Source organism: Blennius ocellaris, assembly GCF_963422515.1.
Source record: "Blennius ocellaris genome assembly, chromosome: 4".
NCBI lineage: Eukaryota > Metazoa > Chordata > Actinopteri > Blenniiformes > Blenniidae > Blennius > Blennius ocellaris.
In genome coordinates, this window is record NC_137653.1 from 22,703,261 (window position 1) to 22,716,731 (window position 13,471).

General features: G+C 42.2%; 1 protein-coding gene across 3 annotated transcripts in view; it reads right to left on the minus strand.

Moving 5' to 3' along the window:
- Positions 1–13,471, minus strand: part of foxp1b (forkhead box P1b) — a gene marked incomplete at its 3' end in the record, with an annotated part of 199,229 nt that overhangs the window by 111,421 nt on the left and 74,337 nt on the right. For all 3 annotated transcript variants that reach the window (XM_080495079.1, XM_080495078.1, XM_080495077.1), the window contains exon 5: positions 6,731–6,797. The remainder of the gene's footprint in view (positions 1–6,730; positions 6,798–13,471) is intronic.

The following is a 13,471-nucleotide window of genomic DNA, read 5'->3' on the forward strand; positions in this document are numbered from 1 at the left end:
GAGTGCAACAAAGTCAAAACTGCTGGGAGGAACTTTTTTTTTTTAAATTCTTTTCACTCTCTGCCAAAAACCTTCAGTGGTGGTATTGGTACTTACTCAACTATGTCTCAAACTCCAAATGTACATTGGTGTGAGGAATATATGTAAACAAGCGCGCACAAAAAAAGAGAAAATGTGTTTTGCAGATTGTTTAGGAGTTGAAATAATGCTTCTTTGGTCTGTTTATTTCCTTTTGCATTTGGGGGATGTGTATGCAAGTTATGCCAAGGAAAAATGTGCACATGTCTGTAAAATCCAAAGAGCTTGTCGAGAAAGCCAAGAAGTGTTTTTTTTTTCAGTTTTGAAAACAGAAGCCACAAAGGCTGCATGCAAGTCTGTTCCAAATCTTCTGTGAGATTTGTGTTAAAGACCCCAGCGTGCTGAAAACAAGTTACCAGATTGTCCCAGTGGTCAGTCGGTTTTTGCTCCAACAGTCGGCGTGTTGCAGAACATCACACTGATCTGGATAGGTTCAGACTTCCACTGATCGGGTTCGTGGGTTTCTTGCAATTTCGAGTCTTGTTAATCAAAACCGAACTGCAGAGTGATGTGGAGTGAGTCTTGTGCCATCTCCAAACTGACGGCCAACTTCTAAATAACAAGGGATGTCTGAGACGGGCCGCAAATTTGGCTTTCTTAGTCGACCAATTCCTTGTCCTGTCAGCACTTAGCAACACTGACAGTCTGTAGATTTGGATCCAATGACTTTTGGACTCTTGTCAGTCAACATAATACACAAAGCCAAACATCCCATGGCATTTTGGTTACCAAATAAAGGATGGAATGCTAAAATGTCTTGTTTCTTCAGACTTTAATCATCTATCAACCACATTGAAAAAAAAAAAAAAAAAAGACCAGTAAACAAGAGTCAACAGCAGAATAAGCTGCTTGGCACTGGCATTGAGGACGAGGTCATTTTTAAATACATGCCACCCACATACTCAACCCAGACAATCATTCAACTAATACATGCTTACAAATCTCGCAACAAATGGGACGGCTTTTCAACCGGAGAAGGTTGATTGCAAAGGAGCATCGTTTTGACAAAAACATAACCTACCAAATGCAAATTCTTTAGTGATTAACACTGTCGCCTCAGAGCTTGAATGTTGTGGGTTTCAGTCCAGGCGGGCGAGGCCGAGTCCACATTTACACCACAATGTTTCAGGTGAAAATGCAGAGGGTTTTTTTTGTATTTTACACGGAAACACTGAAAATGATGTAGTTGGCTGGTTTTGTACTGAAACCTTTACTTATGCAGTAGCGACATTTCAGAAGAGCTTTCCTCCGCGACGACCATGTTAGTGTCTTGGTCCATTTTTATCAGGTAATAATAAACAAGCGTTAAAGAACCATCAACATACTTAGTAGCCACTCATGATTTTAAAAGTAGTCAAATTAAAATACACACTTGAAAAAATATATAATACCAATACAAAAACAAAATGGATGTATTATAGTATCGAGTACCTGGAATTAGGTCCACAATGCTCCAATAAAATATTTGTATTGGCAAGCTCTAGAGATATTTTCTGAATTCTTTATTGGTTTTTATTGATATTACTGAAAAAAAAAAAACATTTAAAGTGGAAAAAAGAAAGCAGAAGTACCACCAAAAATACAAATAAATACATTTCCACATCAGTGTTGGAACCACCTGAAAGCACAATTAACAGGTATTCTAACAATAAAAGCAAACAAATATAGTTTCCCATATTTCCTGTCAACATTTATTAAGTTGGATATTGCAGCAGCTCCAGCTTGGTGTAGAAACACACTGACAGATGCTTCCCCAGGCTACTAAATAAAACCCTCTGTGTAGTCCTTTTGCTCAGAAGACAACAAATCAATCCCATTTATTAGTTCTATTTCATCTTTTCTGAAGCTGAGACACAAGGCCAAAGCTGGGATAAAAAAAATATATATATATATGAAAAAAAAAAAAAGACAGCTTTGGCACTCTTTCTCTCACTTTTGTGATTTTCTTTTCATCTCAGCTGTAAGACAACCCGCCTCGAGATGGAATTTGCTTACTTTTGTCGCCTCAGTCAATCTGGCGCGAAGCCTCTGTCGCGTTAGCCGTCTGCACCTGGTAGCCGACTGACATTATCAAAGCAGCTGCTACGCAGAGCGCGTGCATCCGTCAATGTTTTATACCAAAAGAAGACGGGATGGAAAAATAGATTGAAACCCGTCAAAGGCCCTTTTTTTTGGTCCCCCCCCACCCCCCCCTCCGAAGACATATTTATTTTAAGTAGCTTTAAGATCACACGTGTGCGATAAGATTAGCGGTGCGATTCCATGACCTCACAAACAAAAGAGTTTTCGAAGATGGAAGAGATGCAGAGGAACTGTCGTCTCATTGTGCGACACGCTGTGATCCGGCACAAGACGCGCATGATACCGTGCAACCTGTTTAGTCAGACAATGCAGCGGCGGGCGACGTGCCAGAGTGCGCCGATAGCTGGCTGATGCAGCTCCGCGGGCAGAGCATCAGATAGGGGAGGGCCGTCGGTGGCCAGGTGAGGGTGTTGAGGAGCCTCTGACACATCCTGCGATCTCAATCAACAGGAAGAGGCTGGAGCAGGCCGCCGGATCCGCCGCCTCCGCCCCGGGCCTCCGCCGCTGCACCTTCGATAATTTTTCACTTTCACGCCGCCGTGCATCTATTCTGCCTGTCACTGTTTTTAACTACAGCAGATAAGCTTGCAGAGAGTAGATTACGGCACTTACGGTGCATGAAAAACACAGCAACAAAACTGCCACTGACAGAAGCGTTTAACTTTCCTGCTAGAAATCTCCCCCATGTGGCACTTTTGCTACAGCGAGTTGTTTATTATGTTCCGAGCTCGGCGTAAGCGATTAAAGGAGCTCTTAAGAATCAAAGTGTTATAAATGCATGGAAACACAGCCGGCTGTAAATGCCACAGAATTAGAAGCTTACCAAGCCTAATACTAATACATGGCAATTTTCAGCTTGATGCTGATATAAAGAAATTACTTTTTTAAAGTAAGCAATAAATGCAGCCAGGGGGAGAGATTGCGGAGGACCTATTTTCATCCCGGCATAAATCTGAATGCGACCTTTCTGCGGGTCCCACTCCTCAATCCACTTGTTTATTCTGAACACTTTCCATAGAAAAAGTAGATTAAACAAAGCAACTCCAACGAGGAATTGCAAGACGCTGCATGTTTGCACGATGTCTTCTTCTCTCTTCCTTATGTGGAATCATGAAATTCAAATGAAGCCCGAATTGAGATGATGGGTTTCCTCAAGGAGGAGCACATCTTGTTTATCAGAGGATACCTATATTATTTTTTTTTTTGGGGGGGGGGGGGTTGAGGAATTGGTCAAGATGTTAGATCCAACTAAATAATAAATATTTTGCCTCCGCTTTTTATAGCGTGAATGTTTTAATTCACATAAAATGTATTTTAAGAGTATAGCCAGTCCACATGTGGCAAAAAGGATGTTTATTTTTTTTATTTATTTTAATATATGCACACTGAGGCCTGGTTGACTCTATTGCGTCTTAAAAGAGCTTTATACACCAAGACATATTAATCCCATAAGCTGCTACAGGGATTTGTGCGTTAGTGATGCAATCAAAAGCACATTGGAAGCTTGTGTCAATAATTAAGCTGATTTTGCCACATTAACATTAATTACGGGACCATTTGGAAGATCTCCGGGCTGATCTTACATCTGGAGCGGGCCGGCTGAGGGGCCCTGCTGGAGTGGACATGAGTATGTGGAGAATGCACTCCAGATAAACTGTGGCGACGTCAAGCCACTCTTTCCATTTTCTCCAAGGCTCAGTTTTCTGACGTGCAGGGGAGGGGTGAGCGCCGGAATAAAAAGGAGCAGTACAGCCTGTTTAACATATCGTAGTGATGAGGGCCTCCTCTTGCAAGCGTGAGAAATATAACTAGAAATGAAAATGACACTTGTACTTTTTTTTTCTTTCTTTTTTTTTTCTCTAAACCCATGGAGAAGCCGCAGAAGAGCATCATCTATCTATTTTTGCTGATAATTGCACTCTGCGCTGCATATAAATCTTCACTGGAATGAACAACAAAGTTATTGCATGTTTGCCAAATATCATGCAGCTCCATTTGTTATTTCTTAAAAGAATTAGTTTGTGCCATTACAGTTTGAAAAAACCCCCCAAAAAATCAACCCTAATCTCCCATTTACATTTGCACACATATATATATATATATATATATATATATATATAATAGATTGGTTTTCTTTTGTATGTATCTGTATTTTGTATATGTTTTGACATGTTTGGAACAAATGAGTAATACATAAATACCAAATAAAAAGCAGTCAGCCTATCAGTCTTGACGAGAGTTACAGACAAAAGAAGCTTATAAATATTAGCTCACCGAGATGGAAATGACAATAAAGACATTCACCGGTCCTTGAGGGCATCACACACACAAATGTATTACAAACCTGCATGTTTTGTTCCTACATGAGAATCAACAAACCTTCCAAAACCAGCAAATACATACAATTCTCAACACACATGTTCAATTGATTGTGCTTCAATATTCCCCTCAAACTACACCTTCTATTCTCTGTTTATAATTTCTCCAACCACAACTACACTCAACATCACATTGCACATGCCCCATCTTGTTTGCTTCTTGTGTAATCAACCTACTCACTGTACTCGACTTGCAGAGATTTCTTCACAGTAAACTCTCTAACACTACTCAATGGAAGTCAGCATGTATGCATTGCCTCTTAAAACATTGTTGAAATGGTGTCACCGTATAAACGCTCACATCTGAAGATAGAAGTACAAAAAGTGATGTAAGAAACAAAAGTGTTGAAGAACAGATTTCAGCTATATTATTTCCATCCACACTATTGGAGTCCATATATTGAAACTAATTCAAACAAAAGATGTGAAACATTTGCAACCACTTCTGTAATATCCAAGAACGGTGCATATCATTGGACATGGTTTAATGGTTTCACGATACTTTAAGACAAAAGGGATAATATTATTTTTAGCTTTAACACACACACAATTACAATAAGACTTTATCCCTGCCGCCTGTGGTTAGCATCATGAGCATCGGTGTCATTTATCCTCACTGACTTTTTATTTATATCCACCTTAAACAGCCAAAGCTACAACATCATGACATGACCGACTCAAAGAAAAGCAGCTGCGATACATAAAAAAAGTGTTTGTCTACTTGGGCTGCTTGGTGGCAGTGTTATAATCTGTGCATAGCGTTTTCTTCCAGAGAAGAAGTAATGGATGCAGGACATCAAAGCGAGGTGTGATCACAGGATTATCCCCGTATATACGACAACATTTCAAGTGAAACAGAATAGTTTGGGAATTTTCCTTAAAGAAAAGTTGCGCGTTTACAAAGCGACGTACTGAAAACAGATCATACATAAATGGGACAAATGCTGAAAACAATGGAGTTAGTATGTTCGGCCAATGGATGTAATGCCATTGTTTGTATTGTCCATCTACTCACACACGTGCAGAAGAACAATTTATTAAAAAAAATAAGATAATACCCCCCCCCTCAAAATGACAAATTGCATTTCCAGCTTAAACAATTATTGCTACAGATGTTTTCTGACTTCAAGTTCCTGAATGTACCTCTATGATGGAAATCATGAGGATGACCTGAATTCTTTACATCACCGTAGCGAGGGTTACTCAGTGGTGAAACTAAATAAAATTGAGAGCCATTTGTAAAAATTCATGAACATTGAACAGACATAAGGACAAGTGCTTTTATGAAGGACATAGAGCAGTTTATCTTACAGATAAAGTAGATATAACTTATACCTCTTTGAACCTCAACCAAATATTTATATTAAATATGTTATTTATGGTGCGCACTGACAGCTGCACACAATGAAAGTGTGGCTAAAATGTAATGCGCTGTGTGTTCCACGCATCTGCCAACAAGTCACAACATGCTTGTGTTGCCGGGCAGAGGAGAAACGATAAACTACAGGCAAAAGCTAATAGAAGGATGAGATGACGTGAGGTTCGAGTTGTGCGAGACAAAAAGCAGACACACTCCTGTCCTGAAGCCTGAAGTGTTAAGTCCACACACACACACACACACACACACACACACACACACACACACACACACACACACACACACACACACACACACACACACACACACACACACACACACACACACACACACACACACACAATTTCCCCCCAAACTCTGACTGCATCTCTTCCAAACGCTTTCAGGCTCTGGGCCTCAGACTTGAGGAGCAAACACGAGATTATCAACATGATGGCTGAGATGCCCTGCCTTCCTGTTTGGTAAACAGAGGCAGAGCCGACAATTTCTCCGAGCTGAGCAGCTGTGCACGTGTCCTCCTCACCTACAACTCCTCACACGCTGGAAACTCACCGACTGCCACCCTTTGCTACTCACCAGCCTCGGCTGCTGCAGCGTCTCAGCAGACTGCCTGCACTGAGCAGCTGTCGATACACATGCCCATCCCTCTCCCCCAGACGGACACACACACACACACACACACGCGCACAAATACACAAATACAGTACACAAACAACTACAAGCAACACTGGATTCAGTTAATTATTAAGCCAATTCAATCGGGCATTCGCACACATGCAGGGGAGCGCAGTCTGGTGAGTGATTGTGTGTTTACCTTCTGCTCAGACTTGCTTATTTCAAGCAATCTTCAGTTCCAGCGGTGGTGAAACGGCCTCCTCACCCTGCAGACACAGAACACGGAAATGTACATATTTGTCAATTGATAACAGAAAAACCTGAATTTACAGGCGCAGACTAAGAGTCTCTTACAAGCAGCCCACACCATGTCACTGTTTACAATTGATGACTGGCTCCAACAACATCATATGTTGCAAGAACTCATTGGAAAAGACTCTCCTCTGTTGCATGCTCTTGGAACGCCACCTCTGTCTTCCTGTTGCCTCCTATTATCCCCCGGTGCCTTCCCACCCACCGGTTAACTGCTACTACACCCACTGGTGATAACAAGCTGAAAAATGTGGACGTCTCCAAGCCAGTCGCTTCATTGGAAAGACAAAAACTTTACATATTCCCGACGGTAAGTGGCCATCGTGGCACCCCCTGCTGGCAAACAGTACCGGTGCTGTCCCCCGTCGCAAATCCCTCGGGTGGCCCTGATCTGCATGCACGGCAAACTGAGCACTCAACCCAGGCAAAAAAAGGAAACGGAGGGGGGGAAAACAGAGGTGGAGAAGGAAACAAAATCTTATTTTTATGGTAAACCGAGAAGTGACTGTGGGACAATATCTCAGGTGAATTTGAATAAAAGCATTAAAGCATATCCAAAGAAGAATCCAAAGCGGGAGCTTCGACCCCCTTTGTCGCCGTTCTTTTTCGCCGCTTTCCATTTGGCAGTCAAAGCTGTGGCTGGGCGAGTGTATCTAAAGCGGCGTGAGCGCAGATAAAAAATAAAAAAAACAGGCGGCGAGCTTGGTTTCAGCATTAATTATGAGCTAAATGCCCTCGTTGAAAAGGCGAGTCAACACGCAGCTCGCTCTGAACTCCGGCAATGGGTTGAACAATCATCGAAAAATGGACCATTCCCACACAACTACCCCTATTACTGTGATTCATTACACTTCAATTAACATATCATCAATGGAATCGTAAATCAATGGCGAGTGCTGACAAATGACAGATATTTTCAGTTTCAAACTACTAAACATCATTAATTCCCATCACCTGAAAGAGCCCCGGGAGCTAAATGAGTTTACCCAATGCATAACATCCATTTAGGTAAATGTTCCATCATTTTAATGATGGAAAATTTGTATTGGGAGGTGGTAGGAAAAAAAAAAAAAAAAAAAAAAAAAGCAACAACGGGATCCTGATAGCAGCTGTACGCCTTTTTCTCCTAGTAATATAATGCCCGTCTTGTAATACCTAAACAGATAATTGTCTCCATTTAGAACAGCACAAGGCTGTAATATTGCCGTTTGGAACAGTGGGGGTGCCCGGATCGTGGGGTGAGGATAAACAAGCACACGCTGCTTCGCCCGGTTGGGAAAACTGAGCCCATCACACACTCCCACATTGAAATTTTAGGGGAACAGAACAACTCCTGGTTGAGATAATTACCCACCTAGGTGGGTTATGTGCCTGCTCAGCGAGAGGCCTGAACCAAGAATATGAATCAGAATGCAACAATTTCTAAAGACAAAGAAAAAAAAAAGAAAGAAAAAAAAACAACGAAGCAGCATTTTGCAAGGTTATCTTGTAAAGTCGGGAGAGGAAAGTTTAGATTTGCTGTGCTTCGGCAGAGAATGAGGCAACTTTTGCCACAGAAATAGTTTGGAGCAGTTGTGAGTCGCCTTTCTGTGTGGTTTGCATGTTCTCTCAGTGTATGTGACGGTTTTCATCGATTTCCCTCACGCAGCCTAAAAACATGAAGCATAATGGAGATAGAAGAGGAGGAACTGCTTCCTGCTCCTAAACCTGACAACTTATAGTTCAAATTTGATTTGTGGCATTTTCAAATGTCTTCTTTCTCTTCAGGAATATGTAAGAGAAAACACAATGGCTTCCACTCATTCTCTCTACTGTTTCAGCCAATGTATGGCTTGTTTGTGCTCCGTGTACGTACAACAACAGATCAGCACACCTTGACTGAATTAATGGTCACAGCCTTTATACTTCCAAGCATTAAACAGGTGAGAACGGATGTTGTGGTATACAATCCACGCGAAGGCGCCGCTCTAAATAAATGTGAGGGCTTAATACCAAAGAGAAGAGTAAAGATCATTGTTCAAGATGAAGAACAGAGAACTCAATGATGACTAGAATGGTGACGACTAGAGGTGGCATGAAAGTTATTAAATATAGCATTGATAAAGAGTTGGACCAAGGATAGTCAGAGCATTGTTAAGAAGTTCCACTTTGCGAGCCGCGGCCTCAGTGTTTGGCCTGTGATTGGTGACGTGTCCATGGTCTGCACCGCCTTCGTCCAATGTCCGATCATCTCTACCTACTCAAGATCCTAAGTTGGAGGAGGCCGTGATAGAAGATGAACGGATGAAAGGAATGTAATGAGGCTCTGGTGTAGATAACATTACCATTAGCCTAATACCTTTACAGGGACGGGTGATCCAAATAAATGTTCCTATTCTCTATGCAAATACCACTGGCTTCATTGTGATTGTGGGGGGCAAAAAAAACAACAACCATGCAAACAGGCTATTTCCAGAGGAAATGGACAATCAGAAGGGTTTTTTGCTATGGAAATGAACACACAGTGGTTACATCTGCGCGCGAACAAAGACTCATTTTATTCTGTCCACAAGCCCGTGAAGTGGACTTCCCTATTTGCGGGGAGGGGAGGGGAGGTCGCGGCTTTTACAATGCGCTCTCTAGTCCCAGGTATGTTATCGGTGCCTTTGGCTTTGTTGTAAGATTGCATGTTCAAAATATGTATTAATACCCCCTCCACTGAAACGCACCCAATCCCAACAAAAGGCCCGCATTCAGTGTGGACAGCTCTTCAGCTCCTCTAATGGACAGGCTCTCCTCTCTCTTCACACTGTGCAGACAAAAAGATGAGGGCCCATGAATATTTACCACTAAGTAAAGTTATTCCATTAATTACACCGAGCACGCTTAATACTGTATCTGTGGCTACTTCTGTGGCGGCTCGTTAATGAACCTTCACACATCATTACCATATTAATTAATGCTCAACTCAATGGTTGTCAATAGGAGGCTGCCAGAGTTGTCTCCCTGGTTTTTTTTGCAGCCCATCCTGGATGTTTGGACCACTTAGTATCAGCACCTGAATACATCCACACTATCTATTTATCACGCCAAAGCCTCACAGTGAGACTGAATGAGAAAGGGGAAAAAATTTTTTTGTTGTGTTACCGGTTCAACACTCCTCTGGGCTGGTGGATGTGCATTAGGAGCATTGTGTAAATAAAATGAGGGCGTAGGAGAGTTTTAGTTGTGTGGAGTCGGTGATATCAATATACAGGGTGGCTGCTGTTTGTTTTCAGGGTGTGTGTGCCGGAGATTTTCCAAGTCACTGTCTGAAACACAGGAAAATCTAAAAGCATGACTCACTTCTCAACAAACGCAGCTGCTTACTGTGTGATCCGATCTGCTGAAAGGGCTGACTGCACACTTATTCTCTCTCCTCCTCTGCTCTCCTCTTCTGGGCCTTTTATTAAGACGGACTGATTAAATGAAAAACATGGCAAAGTCTCGTCAAGACTAAAAAGTCAGTATTTATAAAAAAAAAAAAGTGAAAAAACAAGCATTGTTGGGTTCTTTTTTTTTTTCCTTTGGGGGGGGTATTCTTTCTGATGTGATTGGCAGGATCCTGGCGTTAGATTTTAACACCCACGCAGGCTGTAAACAACGGCTCTTTCTGACACGCAAACAGACTCAAAACCCACCAATTAAACCCAACTTCAATCCAGCCAGCCCTTATTCTGGATGCTTTTTTTCACCCCCCCTTCTTCATTCCTTTTTTTTTTGTTTTTTTTTCTTGAAGCTTAAAAGGCAACAGTGCAGTCTGGTGAATGTCAGGCCTGTCTGATCCCCAGATTCTCCGGACCTGCCCTCACGTTTTGCTGAGCTAACAACAAAGTACAGAGTGCACACGGAGAGCTTTGCTGTCTTAACACCGAGGAAGTGGATATTTCTTCACCGCTAACCTAAAACAAACAAGGCCGTGCATTTCTTTACACTATTCAAATGAGCTCATTGCACACAAGCGTTCACAATTGTGAAGCCGCTGAATGCGGGCGGCTCTTCGGGAATCTATTGATCGGTGAGAGGAGCCGAAAGAAAACTGTAGTTTTTGAATTGCTCTGCCGGGAGAGAAGTCCCAGCTGGGGAAGATCACCATCCACATTTTACAGCAGGGGTGTCAAACCCGTTTCTGGTTAAAGGGACCACATACAGCTGTTTGATCTCTGTTGGACTGGACCAGTGACATGATCATATGTTTTCCCCCTTTTTTTTTGTGAAAAGTACAAACTGAACAGACAGTAACCATAATCATCATTTCTAGAGATAATATGAATGTCCTCAAAGACACGAATGACATGAGCAACGACTCCAGCGGGGAAAAAAACCACGAGGAAACAAACAATATGATAATAATAAGTGAAGATGAATGAACAATTAAATAAAAAATGATGGTGTTAAGTAAATTATAAAGACAGAAAGATAATTAGTAACAATGCAGTGTGTGTGTGCGAGTGTGTGTGTGTGTGTGTGTGTGTGTGTGTGTGTGTGTGTGTGTGTGTGTGTGTGTGTGTGTGTGTGTGTGTGTGTGTGTGTGTGTGTGTGTGTGTGTGTGTCGCAAGCAGGCCCCAGAAGCATGCTGTTCTAATGCCCGCCATCTCACAACCACATACCCAACCAGAGGGGGCGCCAGAGAGATACTGCACAGGAAGTCCACCCAATAGAAGACCACAGGACTGGTCTAAGGACAACCACCCAGAGTGAGCACAACCTGCATCCCCAAATGTCCCACTACCATACCTCACCAAGGCCAAGACGGGAGTCCAATGCAGGCGAAATCACCTCTGAATTGGGTTTCGCATGGCGGGAAGACCGGAGGCGCACACACCCTTATTTATAAAAAAATTTTCCCAGTCTGCAGGCTGTAAACCAGCTCACATTCACACTACGGATGTTATTAATAGGGCTTTCAAAACGGTAGCGAGCATTCTGCAGATGCCTCGCATTCATGTGTCATATTGACATTTCTCACTCATTGATGGATAAAACACCCTCGACTTTAATCCAAAGTCCTTTTCCGGTCAAGCCGCTGGCTGGGCAGATTCGGCCAACAGGCCGCATGTTTGACTCCCCAGGTTTAAACAAAGTCTCAAGTTTGGTGCACATGAAACAAGATCGGCAAAGTCAAAAAGTTCAGCCCGGATCCTGCAGGTACGGCACAGCACGGGCACACAATGGGGCTAACAAATATTACGCAATCCTATTTTTATAACCAAACCCTTTTTCCACCCTGTCAAGTGCGAGGACCGTCAATTCTACCCAGCCGTATCGTGTTTCCACTCTTGCCCAGGTCCCCGCTACGCTCCCAACCACAGATCCTGTGCGCTATTAATATCAATAAGCTGCAGATTCCATTTCCCCGGACAAAGACAAAGGGAGAACGAGATGCGATGATGAGTGAGGGGAGGAACTAATACCCTCACGCTGCACCACGGGGTTAACACCTGCCCTCACCTCCAGCCCTGCTGCACTCCCAGGAAACACACACACACACACACACACACACACACACACACACACACACACACACACACACACACACACACACACACACACACACACACACACACACACACACACACACACACACACACACACACACACACACACACACACACACACACAACTCAGGTTGGATGAGTGTATACATCAAGTTTATTTGTTCCCATCTCGCTCTTTCTGCGTGTGCACATAAATACAAATGTACATCAAAATGCTGTTAACAAACGCTTTGCAAAGCTGAAGATTACTTACAAATAAACAAGTTACTTATACATATAGCTTTACTATTGACTACAGCATTTTTTTATATCTCGATTTTGGCCCCATTTGCACAATAACGTTTCAAGTAAAATCATGTCATTCTTGCGTTCTTTGTTTCAAAAAAGTTCTACGTTTAAACGGCAACGATGTGAAAATGATGTCTGTTTACATCATAGTTTTAGGCAGTGAGCAGTCTAGCCGTCATCTGGACAGTTTTCGGAAAAGATGGCCAAAAAAATAGCCGACATGTTGCTTAAAGCCTCTAAAATATGTGTATAATATGCATCACTACTTGTCACCATGTACAAATGCATCTTTTCAAAATATAGCGAATTATCGGCTCAAGTATACAACTCGCAACTAACTTCCGGTTTGTATTACGCCCAGTAACGAGCAACGTGATTGGTCAATTGATACCATGTGGTCCATAGGTTTTGAAAGGCAGCCTCTGATTGGTTCGTAAATATCTGACTCATCTCAATGCATTCAAATGCTGAAGCAGAGAGGAGGAATTTGGATTAATTTTCTTTCCAAGATGCTGAGGAATTCTATCTGCAGAATCCACACAGGTGAGACTAATTCTATGAACCTATGATCAATCTACTTTTTCATTTCCAAAATGTTGACACACGTTTGGATAACTGCACATCATTCATGCTTTTCATTGAAGATAAAATATTGAAAATGCTGATTTTGATTGAAGTATTGACAATCATGCTTCTTCCATCACTAGTTTATGTGTGACTGTGACATTCTAAAGTCTTGGGATCAAACCACAGGAAGCCTGCAGATAATTAATAAGTATTAAATATTCAATTAAAAACTAATACGAGGATAATAGAAACTACTT